Consider the following 15,196-nt stretch of genomic DNA (forward strand, 5'->3'; position numbering starts at 1 on the left):
GATATCAAATTTTGGAGAAATAATCAAAACTGATGTGGTCAGAAGCAATGGCACATCAATGACTAGCCGCCCATTCTTTACTTCTGTGTTTTGATGCGCAGGTGCAAATTTCACAGAAGAATAACCCAGCAAGGAGATAGCCATAAAAGAACACAAAGTGTGGGAGTAACTCAGCAGGTCAGGCAGCATCTCTGGAGATCATGGATAACTGATGTTTCAGGTCGAGACCTGCTTCAGACAGCCAGCAGTTCTTTATGGAGTTGACAGCCAGAGTGAGCATGATCAGCCCAGCAACTTAGCTATTGCTGTGCCATTTATCTTTGCCAGTTTTGTGCAAGAAAAAATAAAAGTGATAGTATTTTCTATGATAGTTCTAATCTATCCTTTTGATGACAAAATTTAATATCAAACAATGTCTTTTTTTAGAAACAACACTTAATTTGGTTGATTTTCAACTTTGTAAAGGCATAGATACCTATCATTACACATTATTTCCTAATTATTCTCCTGTAAGATCTAATTTATCTCTATAACTGGCTGTCACTGTGCGACAAGCCTATGTCACATTTAAATTATTTTATTTTCTCCTATGTGTCTGTTATTATTCTTTTGACAGCTACTGAGACGAAGAGACATGTCTTGTTAAAAACCATGAATGTGAATATCTTAAATTACTTTTATAACCTTTGCTATAACATTTTTTGACAAGTTTAAAATCTGAAAGTAACAAATAACTTGATAAACAATGAAAAGTAAACATAGGAAAGGATAGTAGCAGATATCATTGAGATGCAGAGAAGTGTTAAGAGATGCAGTTTGAAGTGTGAAGAATAGGTTGAGGCAATAGAAACTAAATTAACATTTTTAAGGAGATGTAGGAAAAAAGATGAAGTTGGGAATCGGTTAGATTTATACATGACTAGCAGCTGTGGACCCGATGGGTCCAAACCTCCCCTGCATTGGTGTAGCACCCTCCCCTGCCCCCCCCCCCCCCACTCACCCACTCAATAGTCAATAGTCATTTATTTGTCAATTACACATAAATGTGTAGTGAAATGAAAAATTACCCGCAGTTCAACAATAAAACCAATAAGAATAATCAATAAAATTGCAATAACACATACAATCATAAACTAACACCAAACAAAAGAACATCCATCACAGTGAGTCTCCTCCAGTCACCTCCTCACTGTGATGGAAGGCCAGAATGTATTTTTCTCTTCCCTGCCGTCTTCTCCCGCGGTCAGGCTGTTGGAGTTGCCCCATCGGGGCGGTCGTGGCTCCCGACATTGAAGCCCCCACCGGGTGGAGAAAAACCCCGCGGCCTATTTCAGGCCGAGCCGGACGGTGAATGGTCCGCGGCAGGCCGACCCAAGCCCCGCGATTCGGGGTGAGCGAAGACGCTGCCGCTGCCGGAGCTCCCGATGTCGGCCCCCACCCAGGGGCCTGCGGGCTTCCGACGTCCAGGCGACCCGCGCCGGAGCCTCCATCCCCCCCTTAACCCCCCTTATCCTCCCCTCACCCACTCACCATTCTATCCTCGCTCAACCCTCCTTAAAACTCCCCCGGGGCGGGGGGCAGACGAGGGGGAGAAGAAAGGGGAGTGGGAGTCACTCACCCTGGCCCCGGGCAGCCAGCAGCAGGAGAGCTCTCCTCACCCCCATCCCCCCTCATTGGCCGCCACTCCCTTCACCCGGGCGGGTCCCGCCCCCCTCCGAGCGGCAACCCTCCCCCAACTGCGTGCGCGCTTATCTGGCGGCCATCTTACCGTTGTGACGCAAGATGAACATGTAAGTATTAGACGGGCAGCACAGTGGAGCAGCGGTAGAGTTGCTGCCTTACAGCGAATGCAGCGCCGGAGACTCAGGTTCAATCCTGACTACGGCGCTGTCACACTGAAAAAATGTGGGTATTTTGACTAATGGATGCCTGCCATTCCTGTTCTTTAGTGAGATTGCACATTGGAATAGGTCCATTGAAGGGAATGGAGGAGGGGGTAGGGAGGGGGAAGGGAGAGAGGGGAGGGAGGGGGATGGGTTGGGGGGAGGGGATGGGAGAGGGGGTCGGGGGGATGGGGAGGGATGGGGAAGGAGTGAGGGGGAGAGATGAAGGGGAGGAGGCCGAACTCACGTGAAGTATTTTATTTACAGTGGTAAAGTCCGGGATCACATGGGGTACTGTCCCTCACGGCCAGAGTGCTTGCAACAACTACAGGATACTTCTAAGTATGTCAGGAAAGGCCTTTGCCAGAGTGGTCCTGCAATGACTTCACAGACTCGCTGACCAGATATACCCTGAGGCAGAATAAGAACATTCCCTTTGTTGATCTTACGAAAGCTTTAGATTCTGTCAGCAGACACGGCCTCTACCACGTATTGGAAAGGGTTGGATTCCACCACGCCTACTAAACCTCATTCAGTCCTGCAATGAGAATATGCATGGTACAGTGCAATTTGATGGTGCGACATCAGTTTCCCCATGAGAAGAGTGCAGCAAGGCTGTGTCCTAGCTCCCATTCTGTTTGGCATCTTCCTCTCTGCCTTTCTGTCCTTTGCCTTCCCAACAGTCACAGAAGGAGTATATCTTGACACCAGAAGCGACAGGAAACTTTTCAATCTAGCAAGGATGAAAGCCAAGACAAAGGTACGAACTGTACTTATAAGGGATCTCCTCTATGCTGATGATGCTACACTCATCACCCCAATGGAAGAAGGACTTCAGGGGCTGATGGGCAGATTATCTCATGCTTGTAACAAATACTGACTAACAATCAGTGTTAAGAAGACAGTTATCTTGGGTTAGGGTACTCCATTCCTCCCTGAAATCCCCCTAAATAGCACTCTGCTGGAAACTGTCAACAAATTTACCTACCTAGTATCTACGGTGGTTCTTTCTGGATGAGGATATCAACTCATGTAGAGGAAAGGCAGCAACCACCTTCAGGAGACTTAACCAAGCAGGCATGGAAGAACGGGAAAGTCACATTCAAGAACAAGATCTGTCTACATAGCGTGCTTCCTGAGCATGTCACTGTATGGCAGTGAAGCTTTGACGACTTGCCTACATCAAGAACGGAAACTGAGTCATTTTAATTTCTGCTGTCTTCCTCATATCCTGGGAGTTTTGTGGCAGAACAAAATCACCAGTGAATCTGTCCTCTCCCTGACAAACATTCCTAGCACCCAAGCGATCTTCAAGTAGAAGCGTCTCCGCTGGTTTGGACATATACACAGGAAGGAAAATAGACGCACCCCCAAAGATGTGCTGTACGGGGGACGCGGTCGCCAATGCATGGAGGCCAAGAGGAAGACCAAAGCTTTGCTACAAGGATACGATTAAACAGATATAAAACAAATTTACATAGGCACTGACAACAGGGAAGCGGCTGCCTCCAGGCTGGTATCAACCACCATAACAGCATATGGTTCAAGAACCTGAAGGCCAGGGTCCAATGCCACAAAATGATCAACAGCAATAGCAACACACTCAAGCCAACTTCACCGGTGGAAGATGTGGGAGGGTCTAGGACAGGCCTGGTCACCCACAGCAGCAAATGCAACCACAGATGAAACATTCCCCTCTCCAACCAGGACAACATCAAAGTCGTACCATCATTTCTTGCAGATGGACCGATGCTAACACACTATTAGGTATGCTGACATAACTGGCGTTTCCAAGGGAGAATCCAAGTAGGCAAAGGGGCAGCACTGAGGGAGCATAAAGGCTGGAAGAGAGGGCAACAGTGCTCAGGCCAACAAAGGGGCATGAGAGAGGGATTGGCCAGGATGGCAAAGAAGCAGTACCAAGCAGCTGAAGGGCCAGCAAAAATCTGGAGTTTAGCAGTAAATACACTTAAGAAGGGACAGCACTGAGAGAGCAATGGTCTGTTGCTTGATTAAACAACGCATTTGATTAATATGACATTTGATAACAGTGCTTTTGCTGTAATGTGCATGTAGTGATTTCTGGACTCATCTACAGGAAAAAAAATCATGTCAATTAGTCTCTTGAACTTGTTTCTTTATTCAGTTAGAATATGTTGATCTGTACATCCTCTCTATTTAGTAAATTATGCTACATATTTTTCCGGGTTATATTCACATTCATGAGGTTCAGTAACAGCTTCCTCCCAACAACCATCAGACATTACAAATACCAACTAAACATCGAACCACAAACTGTCTTGGTTGCACTAGGGCCGTTGGACTATTGATTTGTTTTAATATTGATTTTCTTTATTAATTTATTTTTGTTTTATTTTTATAATGACAGCATTTTTATTATTTTATTATTGAGAACTACATTTACAGACCTGTTATACTGTTGCAAGACAGAATTTCATTGTTTTGTGTCGGTATATATAACAATTAAAAACTCTTACCTCTTGATGTGATTAAATTATAACAGTTTTGTGTATCACAAAATGCTGGAGTAACTCAGCGGTCAGGCAGCATCTCTGGAGAGAAGGAATGGGTGACGTTTCGGGTCGAGACCCTTCTTCAGACTGATTTCAGGGGGGGGGGCGGGACAAAGAAAGGATATAGGTGGAGACAGGAAGGCAGTGGGAGAACTGGGAAGAGGGAGGGGAAGAGAGGGACAGAGGAGCTATCTAAAGTTAGAAAAGTTAATGTTCATACCGCTGGGCTGTAAGCTGCCCAAGTGAAATATGAGGTGCTGTTCCTCCAATTTGCAGTGGGCCTCACTATTTCACTGGAGGAGGCCCATGTCAGAAAGGTCAGACTAGAAGTGGGAGGAGTAGTTGAAGTGCTCAGCCCCTGGGTGATCAGGTCGTTTAAGGCGGACTGGGCGCTACGACCACAGTTTTGTGTAACTATTTAAGTTGCATCTTTTGATTCAGTAACAAATTAGTTCTTCTTATGAACATGAAATGCCACACCAGAAGGAGCATCAAATGAAGGAATGATTCATGTTGCTTAGTACATGAGACTTCTTTCATATCGTACAAAATAATTTGTATATTTTAGAATTCAGGTATGATGTGCAGCTTCTTCAGCATTGTAAAAGCCACCTACAGTAGAAAAACCCTGAGCCCAACCCACTGAGAGCCAAGAACATGGGAGATCTTATCAGGGACAGAGACGTGGTCATTGCCCACTGGAAGGAACACTTCAAAGACCTTCTCAGTGATGACAGTGTTCTTGATACAAGCACCTGAATTCCATCCCACAGCAGTTTATTCAGGCTAATCTTGCTGCCAACTCAACCAACATGAAATCTAGAAGGTCATCTCCCACCTTGAGGGAATAAATCCTTTGGGGACAATAAAAAAAAAACCCACTGCAGTCCTAAAACTTACCTAAACTGTGAAAAGCTTCAGTCACAAATCCACAGTCTCACTGTGCACATTTGGGAGAGGAGAGGAGAGGATCTTAGAGATGCAGTATTTTTGATCATCTTCAAGAAAAGAGGCTGGCTAGACTGTAACTACATGTGAAACTCCCTGGTAGTCCTCAGCAGCATCATTTCCAACCATCTTCTGGTAGACAAGATGCAGCTTTTAGAATCACAATGTTGATTTCTGTCCATTTTGAGGCACCCTGATCATTACCATGCAGCAACTATTAAATAAATGAAGTGAGCTACACCAGCCACAATGAAATTCCATTAATGCAAAAGAATTAATGTTGTCTAAAATAATCAAAAATCTTGCTTTTATTTTGTGCATTTAATGATAAAAAAAATCCCACAAAGCAGGTCAAGCAAAAAACGAGGAAGAAAAGATGAGTGAAATAATGATTATAAAATACAGTTTATGGATTATTTAAGGGTTAAATGCATAGCAAAGTGAAGTGGATACCCCACCTCTACTCTCCAGTCCTCTGGGACATCACCTGTGACAAGAGAAGATACAAAGCTCTTCATCAAGTCTCTCACAATCACCTCTCTTGCCTCTGTCATTAGCCTGGGATAGGTCCCATCAGGTCCTGGGAATTTATCCACTTTAATATTCTTCAAGAGCCCCAACACCACCATTTTCTTAATCCCCAAATTCCTTAGCATATTGGTATTACTACAATTCCTTAGCATATTGGTATTACTACAATTCTTTCCAATAGTTTCCCTATCACATGAGACTCACCACCCAATAATTTCCTGGATTATTTTGACTTCCATTATTCAACAAAGGATCAATATTGGCTACTCTCCAATCTTCCTGAAGCTCGCCCATGGCTTGAGAAGACACAAAGATCTCAATTGAAGCCCCTGCAATCTCTTTTGATACCATTCTCAATAATCTGGGATACGCCCCTTCAGGCCCTGGGAATTATCCACCTTAATGCTCTTCAACTCTTCCTTTGTGATCTCAAATTACCTTAGCATTGTGAAAGTAAGTGGTGATGAATCTCTGGAATTCTTTTCCCAAGAAAGTTGTGGGATCTAGCACATTAGAAGTATTTTTAAAGTTGAGGTAGATACATTAAAAAAAATTGGGGATTCAAGACACAAAGTAGTTGGGGCTAGTGTTGATCAGCCTTGATAACTTTGAATGGTGGGGCATGCTTGAGGAGACAGGTGGTCCACTCCTGCTCCTATTTTCTTATGTTCATGTGTTTATGCTCAATTCTAAGAGACAACAGAAGAAGAAGAATGTGGTGCTAAGAGTCTAATACTACAGACTAACATCAGAATTATGTCTTAACAGAATGGAGAATTGATCCTTGTCAGATTGTTTGGTATAGGAGAATGCTGCTTAAGTTTTTCTAAGTAGTTTCCTCAACTTAATTTGCTGGTGTAATTTTTCTGAAGTACCATTTTTGTGAAGAAAGTCTCTTCACTGTTACACATCTTTGTAAACATCCCAGGGTACCTTGTAGTAACACTGGAACAACTAAGACTGAATAGCCATATTTTTTCAATTCACAATACACATTGAATAGACAGTTTCACACCGTGATTTAGGATGTAATAAATTGCACTAATATTACACTAACATTGGGTTTTTTTAAATTACAAAACAGCCTTGATTCACTTCAAACAGCATTGTTGGGTTTTGATTGCCAGTTTACAAGAAATTGCAACAACAGAAGAGACTTTCTTCACAAAACCCGAAGCAAAAATCATAGATCTCAGGTGAAGAACTGAACCCGACAATGAAAGGATCTCCTATTTTGGGGAATTGTAAAGGTAAGAAGACACTAATAGGAGCTATCTACAGGCCCCCAAACAGTAGCCCAGATATGGGGTGTAAGTTACAGCAGGAGTTAAAACTGGCATGTAACAAAGGTGATGCTACTGTGGTTATCAGGGATTTCAATATTCAGGTAGACTGGGAAAATCAGGTTAGTTCTGGGCCCCAGGAAAGGGAGTTTGTAGAGTGCCTCCGAGATGGATTCTTGGAACAGCTTGTACTGGAGCCTACCAGAAAGAAGGCAATTCTGGATTTAGTGTTGTGCAATGAACCAGATTTAATAAGGGAGCTCAAGGTAAAGGAACCGCTTGGACGTAGTGACCATAATATGATTAGTTTAAATCTGCAATTTGAGAGGGAGTAGGTTCAATCAGAAGTGTCAGTGTTACAGTTGAACAAAGGGGACCATGAAGGCATGAGAGAGGAGCTGGGCAAGGTCAACTGGAAAATGATCCTAGCAGGAATGACGGTGGAACAGCAATGGTAGGAATTTCTGAACATAATCCAGAAGATACAGGATCATTTCATTCCAAAGAGTAAGAAAGATTCTAAGGGGAGTAAGAGGCAACCATGGCTGACAAGTTAAGTTAGGGATAAAATAAAACTAAAAGAAAAGATGTATAACATTGCAAAGAGTAGCGGGAAGCCAGAGGATTGGGTCACTTTCAAAGGACAACAGAAGGTAACAAAACGGGCAATACAGGCTGAAAAGATGAAGTACGAGGGGAAGCTGGCCAAGAATATAAAGAAGGACAGTAAAAGCTTCTTTAGGTATGTTAAGAGAAAAAGATTAGTAAAGACAAATGTGGGCAGAAGCGGGTGAAATTATTAAGGATAATAAGGAAATGGCAGAAGAGTTGAACAGATACTTCGGATCTGTCTTCACTAAGGAAGACACAAACAATCTCCCAGATGTACGAGAGGACAGAGGATCTAGAGAGACAGAGGAACTGAAAGAAATTTGCATTAGGCGAGAAATAGTATTGGGTAGACTGATGGGACTGAAGGCTGATAAATCCCCAGGGCCTGATGGTCTGTATCCCAGGGTACTCAAGGTGGTGGCTCCGGAAATCGTGGACGCATTGGTGATCATTTTCCAATGTTCATTAGATTCAGGATCATTTCCTGTGGATTGGAGGGTAGCTAATGTTATCCCACTTATCAAGAAAGGAGTGAGAGAGAAAATGGGGAATTATAGACCAGTTAGCCTGACGCTGGTGGTGGGGAAGATGCTGGAGTCAATTATTAAAGAGGTAATAATGGAGCATTTGGATAGCGGTAAAAGGATTGGTCCAAGTCAGCATGGATTTATGAAGGGGAAATCCTGCTTGACTAATCTTCTGGATTTTTTTGTGGATGTGACAAGTAAAATGGATGAAGGAGAGCCAGTGGATGTAGTGTATCTTGACTTTCAGAAAGCCTTTGATAAGGTCCCTTTGAGATTGGTGAGCAAAATTAGAGTACATGGTATTGGGGGTAGGGTATTGACATGGATAGAGAATTGGTTGGCAGACAGGCAGCAAAGAGTAGGAATAAACGGATCCTTTTCAGAATGGCAGGCAGTGGCAAGTGGAGGGCCGCAAGGCTCGGTGCTGGGGCTGCAACTATTTACAATATATATTAATGATTTGGATGATGGAATTAAATGTAAAATGTAAAAAATGTAAATGTAAAAAACCTTTATTGTCACTACACAAAGTACAGCGAAATTAAAGCAGTCCAGATGATGCAATCACACACAGCAGACAGTACAAAGGATAAACCTTTATCCTTAGAAGTAACACTAGCAAGTTTGCAGATGACACAAAGCTGGGTGGCAGTGTGAACTGCGAAGAGGATGTTAGGAGGTTGCAGAGTGACTTGGACAAGTTGAGTGAGTGGGCAGATGCATGGCAGGTGCAGTATAATGTAGATAAATGTGAGGTTATTCACTTTGGCGGCAAAGATAAAGAAGCAGATTATTATCTCAATGGTGGCAGATTAGGTAAAGAGGAAGTGCAACAAACCCTGGGTGTCCTTGTACACCAGTCACTGAAAGTAAGCGTGTAGGTTCAGCAGGCGCTGAAGAAAGCTAATGGCATGTTGGCCTTCATAATGAGAGGATTTGAGTATAGGAGTAAAGAGGTCTTTCTGCAGTTATATAGGGCCCTGGTGAGACCACATCTGGAGTATTGTGTGCAGTTTTTGTCTCCTAATTTAAGGAAGAACATCCTTGCCATTGAGGCAGTGCAGCATAAATTCATGAGGTTAATCCCTGGGATGGCGGGACTTGTCATATGAGGAAAGATTGGAAAGACAGCTTGTATTCACTGGAGTTTAGTAGGATGAGAGGGGATCTTATAGAGACGTATAAAATTATAAAAGGACTGGACAAGTTAGATGCAGGAAAAATGTTCCCAATGTTGGAGGAGTCCAGAACCAGGGGCCACAGTCTAAGAATAAAGGGGATGCCATTTAATACTGAGGTGAGAAGAAACCTTTTTCACCCAGAGAGTTGTGAATTTGTGGAATTATCTGCCACTGAAGGTAGTGGAAGCCAATTGACTGAATGAATTTTAAAAAGAGTTAGATAGAGCTCTGGGGTCTAGTGGAATCAGGGGATATGGGGAGAAGGCAGGCACAGTGTACTGATTGTGGATGAACAGCATGATCACAACAAATGGCGGTGAGGGCTCGAAGGGCAAAATGGCCTCCTCCTGCACCTATTTTCTATGTTTCTATGTTTCTATGACAGCAAACAGATCATCTATCCTACCTATGCCATATAAAAATGTAAATCCTCTCCTATCCCCTCAGCCTCTTACATTCCAGTGAGAATCAACCAACCCTATCCACTCATACCTCATATTTCACTTGGGCAGCTTCCAACCCAGCAGTATGAATTTTTATTTCTCTAACTTCAAGTAACCTTTGGTTTCCCTCTCTCTCCCTCACTCCCCCACCCTAGTTCTCCAATTAGTGACACTGTCTTTCTGATTAATTTTACTGATTGTATGCCTTGTTGTCACCTTCCCCTCAGCCAACCATTCGAAATTTCCTTGAGCATCTGCTTTGATCTGTTGTTTTCACACCTTACCCTCCCATATCTCTCGTCTCCCTCTCCCTTGACTCTCAGTATGAAGAAGGGTCCCGACCTGAAACATTACCCATTCCTTCTCTACAGTGATGCTGCCTGTCCCGCTGAGTCACTCCAACATTTTGTGTCTAACCCTATCCAATCTCTCCTTATAATCATCACACTCTATGCAAGGCCTCATTGTGGTTGATCTCTCCTGCACTTCATCCATTGTAATACGTCCTTCTTGTAACGTGGTGACGAGAACTGCTGAGAATCCTTCAAGAAATTTCTAACTAATGTTTTGTGCAACTGCAACATGACATCCCAACTCTTATACACAATGCCTCTGCCTATGAAGGCAAGTGTTACAAATTCCTTCTTTACTACCCTGTCCACCTGTGTCACCATTAAGTCTCTATGTTGTACCATTAATTGACTTTCGAAAGTGCCTCACCTCATACTTGATGCATTACCTCAAATTGCATCTACCACTGCTCCGCCCAACTTTCCAGCTGACATTCCCTTTGTATCCCGAGACAACCCACTTCGCAATCTATGACCCTGCAAAATGTTTATGCTATCTGCAAGTTTGCTTACCCACATTCTCATCCAGGTCACTTACACGTATTATAAACAATAAAGGTTCCAGCATTTATCCCTGCAGTACACCCCTTGAGTACAGACCTCCAATCAGAAAAACCCATTTAACCTCCCCCTGCATCTCCTATCAGCAAGCCATATTTTGCATCTGATTTGCTTACAAGCCTTGGAACCTTTGTGCCTTAACCTTCTGGCCCAGACCACTCTGCAGGACTTTGTCTAAAGCCTTACTGAAGTCCATGTAAACCACATTGCCGTGTTGTCTTCAACATTGGGTTGATGAGTTTTGCCACATGAAAGCACAATCTTGGATAGCTGACCAAGGGCAAAAGTGAGTGTTTTAGAGTGGCAGTGATGGAAGATGAAATTTTAGTTTTCTTAGGGCTCTATAATGCCAGTGCAACTCTGGAAAGGATGAACAATGAGGTTCTGTTCTGATGTGACCCAAGACCGGACTTTCATCATTTCAACCTCCTGTGGGAGATTCAGTTAATATGAGGCATATCTCAGCTCAACTACTAGATTGGAGTGGTGAGTTGAAGAATAACAGCTCTGTTTGGGTCCAACAACAAGCTGATCTTACTTTTAGTTTAGTTTAGTTTTAATTTGGAGATACAGCGTGGAAACAGGCCCTTCGGCCCACCAGGTCCGCGCTGACCAGTGATCCCCGCACATTAACACTATCCTACACCCACTAGGGACAATTTTTACATTTACCTAGTCAATTAACCTACAAACCTGTACGTCTTTGGAGTGTGGGAGGAAACCAAAGATCTCAGAGAAAATCCACGCAGGTCATGGGGAGAACGCACAAACTCCGTACAGACAACACCCGTAGTTAGGATCGAACCTGGGTCTCCGGCACTGCATTTGCTGTGAGGCAGCAATTCTACCGCTGCGCCACCGTGACCGCTATTATCTCTGTTGTCCTGCAGGACAGCAAGTTCTTCACAAAAGGAATTTCACTTCTGGAGTCAGCAATCTGATCCTGGTTAACAGTTCAGAGCTCTACTTCAGTCAGCTTAATCTTTGTTGAGATATTGTATGTGGCATCTAGCTGTGGCTCCATTACAATCAGAACTTGGCCCAACTGTTAGCATAGGAAGAGGGGATGTTCAACGAGATCTGGGTGTCCTAGTGCATCAGTCACTGAAAGGAAGCATGCAGGTACAGCAGGCAGTGAAGAAAGCCAATGGAATGTTGGCCTTCATAACAAGAGGAGTTGAGTATAGGAGCAAAGAGGTCCTTTTACAGTTGTACCGGGCCCTGGTGAGACCGCACCTGGAGAGTACTGTGTGCAGTTTTGGTCTCCAAATTTGAGGAAGGATATTCTTGCTATTGAGGGCATGCAGCGTAGGTTCACTAGGTTAATTCTCGGAATGGCGGGACTGTCGTATGTTGAAAGGCTGGAGCAATTAGGCTTGTATACACTGGAATATAGAAGGATGAGGGGGGACCTTATTGAAACATATAAGATAATTAGGGAATTGGACACATTAGAGGCAGGAAACATGTTCCCAATGTTGGGGGAGTCCAGAACAAGGGGCCACAGTTTAAGAATAAGGGGTAGGCCATTTAGAACAGAGATGAGGAAGAACTTTTTCAGTCAGAGAGTGGTGAAGGTGTGGAATTCTCTGCCTCAGAAGGCAGTGGAGGCCAGTTCGTTGGATGCTTTCAAGAGAGATCTGGATAGAGCTCTTAAGGATAGCGGAGTGAGGGGGTATGGGGAGAAGGCAGGAACGGGGTACTGATTGAGAGTGATCGCATTGAATGGCGGTGCTGGCTCGAAGGGCTGAATGGCCTACTCCTGCACCTATTGTCTATTGTCTATTGTCTATTGTCGTTAGATAGTTTTCAGATCCCTACACAAAAATGCGTGTCACCTCCAGCATAGATGTGGTGATCATCTGGTTCTGTGCAACCTCCTAAAAGAGGTAGGAGTGCATTTCCTAATTGCAATTTTCAATATTTGGTCATAGAGACATGGCAAACATTCCATTGACGTTCATACCAGACTTCTCATAATTACTTCCCTGTTGTGGTGCTCAACAAATCTTCTGGGGAAATCCATTATTGATGAGTGTTTGACTCCTCTGGTAAAATTGAGCAAAATACAAAGTGCTGGGGGAACTCAGCAGATCAGGCAACATGGGATGTGAGGGTTGATACAGGATCATGCTAGTTGCAGGGCACTGCACCATTGTTCAGTGTCAATCCTGGATTTCAGGTTATTGAAATCAGGTGCTATCCTAATAAATGGCTGAACTTCAGAGCTACTAGTGCACAATACCTTATCCTTGGCACGTTGCACCTAGCTCTTTGGCACACATCATTTTTTTCCTAGTGCATAGTACTTCCCTGCTTGCATTGATGATATCAACTCATATTTCCATATCTCTGTGAAAATTGAAGTCTCCTCTCTCCTCCCTGCTGCCTCTTTTGCTATTCTGCTGCCTCTCTCACATTTCTCTCCTACACTCCCTCCTCGACGGCAGCTATAGTAACTGACAATGTAAAGACACAAAGTGCTGGAGTAACTCAGCGGTTCAGTCAGCTTCCGTGGAGAACATGGATAGGTGACTTTTTGGGTTGGGACCCTTCTTCAGACTGATATGTGAGGGGGAGGGGAAGGAAGCTGGGAGAGAGGAAGGGTAGGGCAAAGTATGTCAGGTAATCAGTGAACACAGGCAAAGGTGGATTTGATGGGCAGATGGTTGGACAAATGCCAGATATGTAAAACAGAAGGTGTGAGATAAAAAGATTGAAGAGTTACAAATGGTGAAGTCAAAAGTAGGAATGGAGGTGGAAGGGGAGGGGAGGAATAGTTGTGAGTCCAGATGGGGCACAGGGAAGGGGGGGGTGAGAAAAGAGGGGGGGGAGGGGAGAAAAGAGGGGGGGGTGGGGAAAGGGGAAGAGTTAGGGGGTTATGTTGGAGGTGGCCTAAAATGTTCACTAATTACCTGCCGCGCTTTGTCGAGCCCTTCCATTCCAGCTTTCTTCACTCTGACCACCCCCCCTTCCCCACTATCAGCCTGAAGAAGGCTCCCGACCCAAAATGTTACCTCTCCATGTTCTCCAGGTATGCTGCCTGAGTTACTCCAGCACTTTGTGCCTTATTTTTGTAAAGCAGTATCTGTAATTCCTCGTTACTACTAGCTGACAATGTTGTTGGTCTGCCATAGCGAGCGTCTCTGTAAGGGCTATAACCCTGCCATGAATGCTGTGCATCAAAGCGTGGCACTGCTTGAAATGCAGAGCCACTGTCACCATCCCAGCAATTTCCCCATATTATGGAAACATTATCCGACAAGAGCACAATTGTGCATGGAATCTAAGATTGTGATCTTTCTCTGTGGAATATCAAGCAACCCCTTTTTCATGCTCCAAAAAAAGAGATCAATTTCCAGACAGTATTGCAGAGTTTTAACGCGTTTCACTTTCCAAAATACTTGAAAAAGCACCACACAATAGATAAGTAAAGTCAGATCATGTGGAATCAGATTCAAGTAACAGAATAGATTGGATGGCTTCAAGCAGTAAATAGAGAGAAATGGTAACAATTCAGAGTAGCAGAATACAGGACGGGATCCCACAAGGATCAGTTTTAAGATGTGATTTTCACAACAATATTTACTTACTTGTTTCCCATGCTCCATTTAAATACACTGTGGCCCCATTTCCCACGCTGCCTTCAAACTTGACAGATTTACTATAAAATGTATTATACTACTGTGTAACATCTAGAAATTAAAGTGAATTGATAGTGCTTTGAGATGTTAGTAGGAATATCATCCAGCTGTCCTGAAAATTGTGCCAGTTCACACTACCAAAATCCCAGACATGCCGAGTTAACAGTTTTACTCTTCATTCAGTTATGAATATATTATAGTAAAAACTCAGTTAATCCTTCTTCGAACTTTCGTCTAGCAAATTATCCAAATTATTTGTGTGACTCCTATTAATTCTGCAACATACTTTTAATTAATGCTACAGAGTGAAATAATACATTTTCCAATGAAATGGGTAAGCTTCAAAGAAGTACAAGAAACAAGGCCCTGGTAATGTTCAAGGGAGTTAACGATACAAAACCAGGTGAGTTTAAAGGGAGCATTTGCCCCCGGTTCCAGTGTGTGAAAAAGAGCTGGAGAACAATGCATGTGCTGTTATATGGAGAATAGGAATCAACACCCCATCAAATCAGATGCTGAATTATTGGGATTTCCACATAAAAACAGAAAATGCTGGAAATGCTAAAATGATCAGACTGCCTCAGTGAGATTTCCGAACAGTCCGATATCAGATTACTGGCATTTTTCAATATTACATCATCATATATATTACTATACTCCCCTTTGACCACCCCTGCCTGAGCTATTTCAAGATTATTT

Source organism: Rhinoraja longicauda, chromosome 4 (assembly GCF_053455715.1).
Source record: "Rhinoraja longicauda isolate Sanriku21f chromosome 4, sRhiLon1.1, whole genome shotgun sequence".
Taxonomy (NCBI): Eukaryota; Metazoa; Chordata; class Chondrichthyes; order Rajiformes; family Arhynchobatidae; genus Rhinoraja; species Rhinoraja longicauda.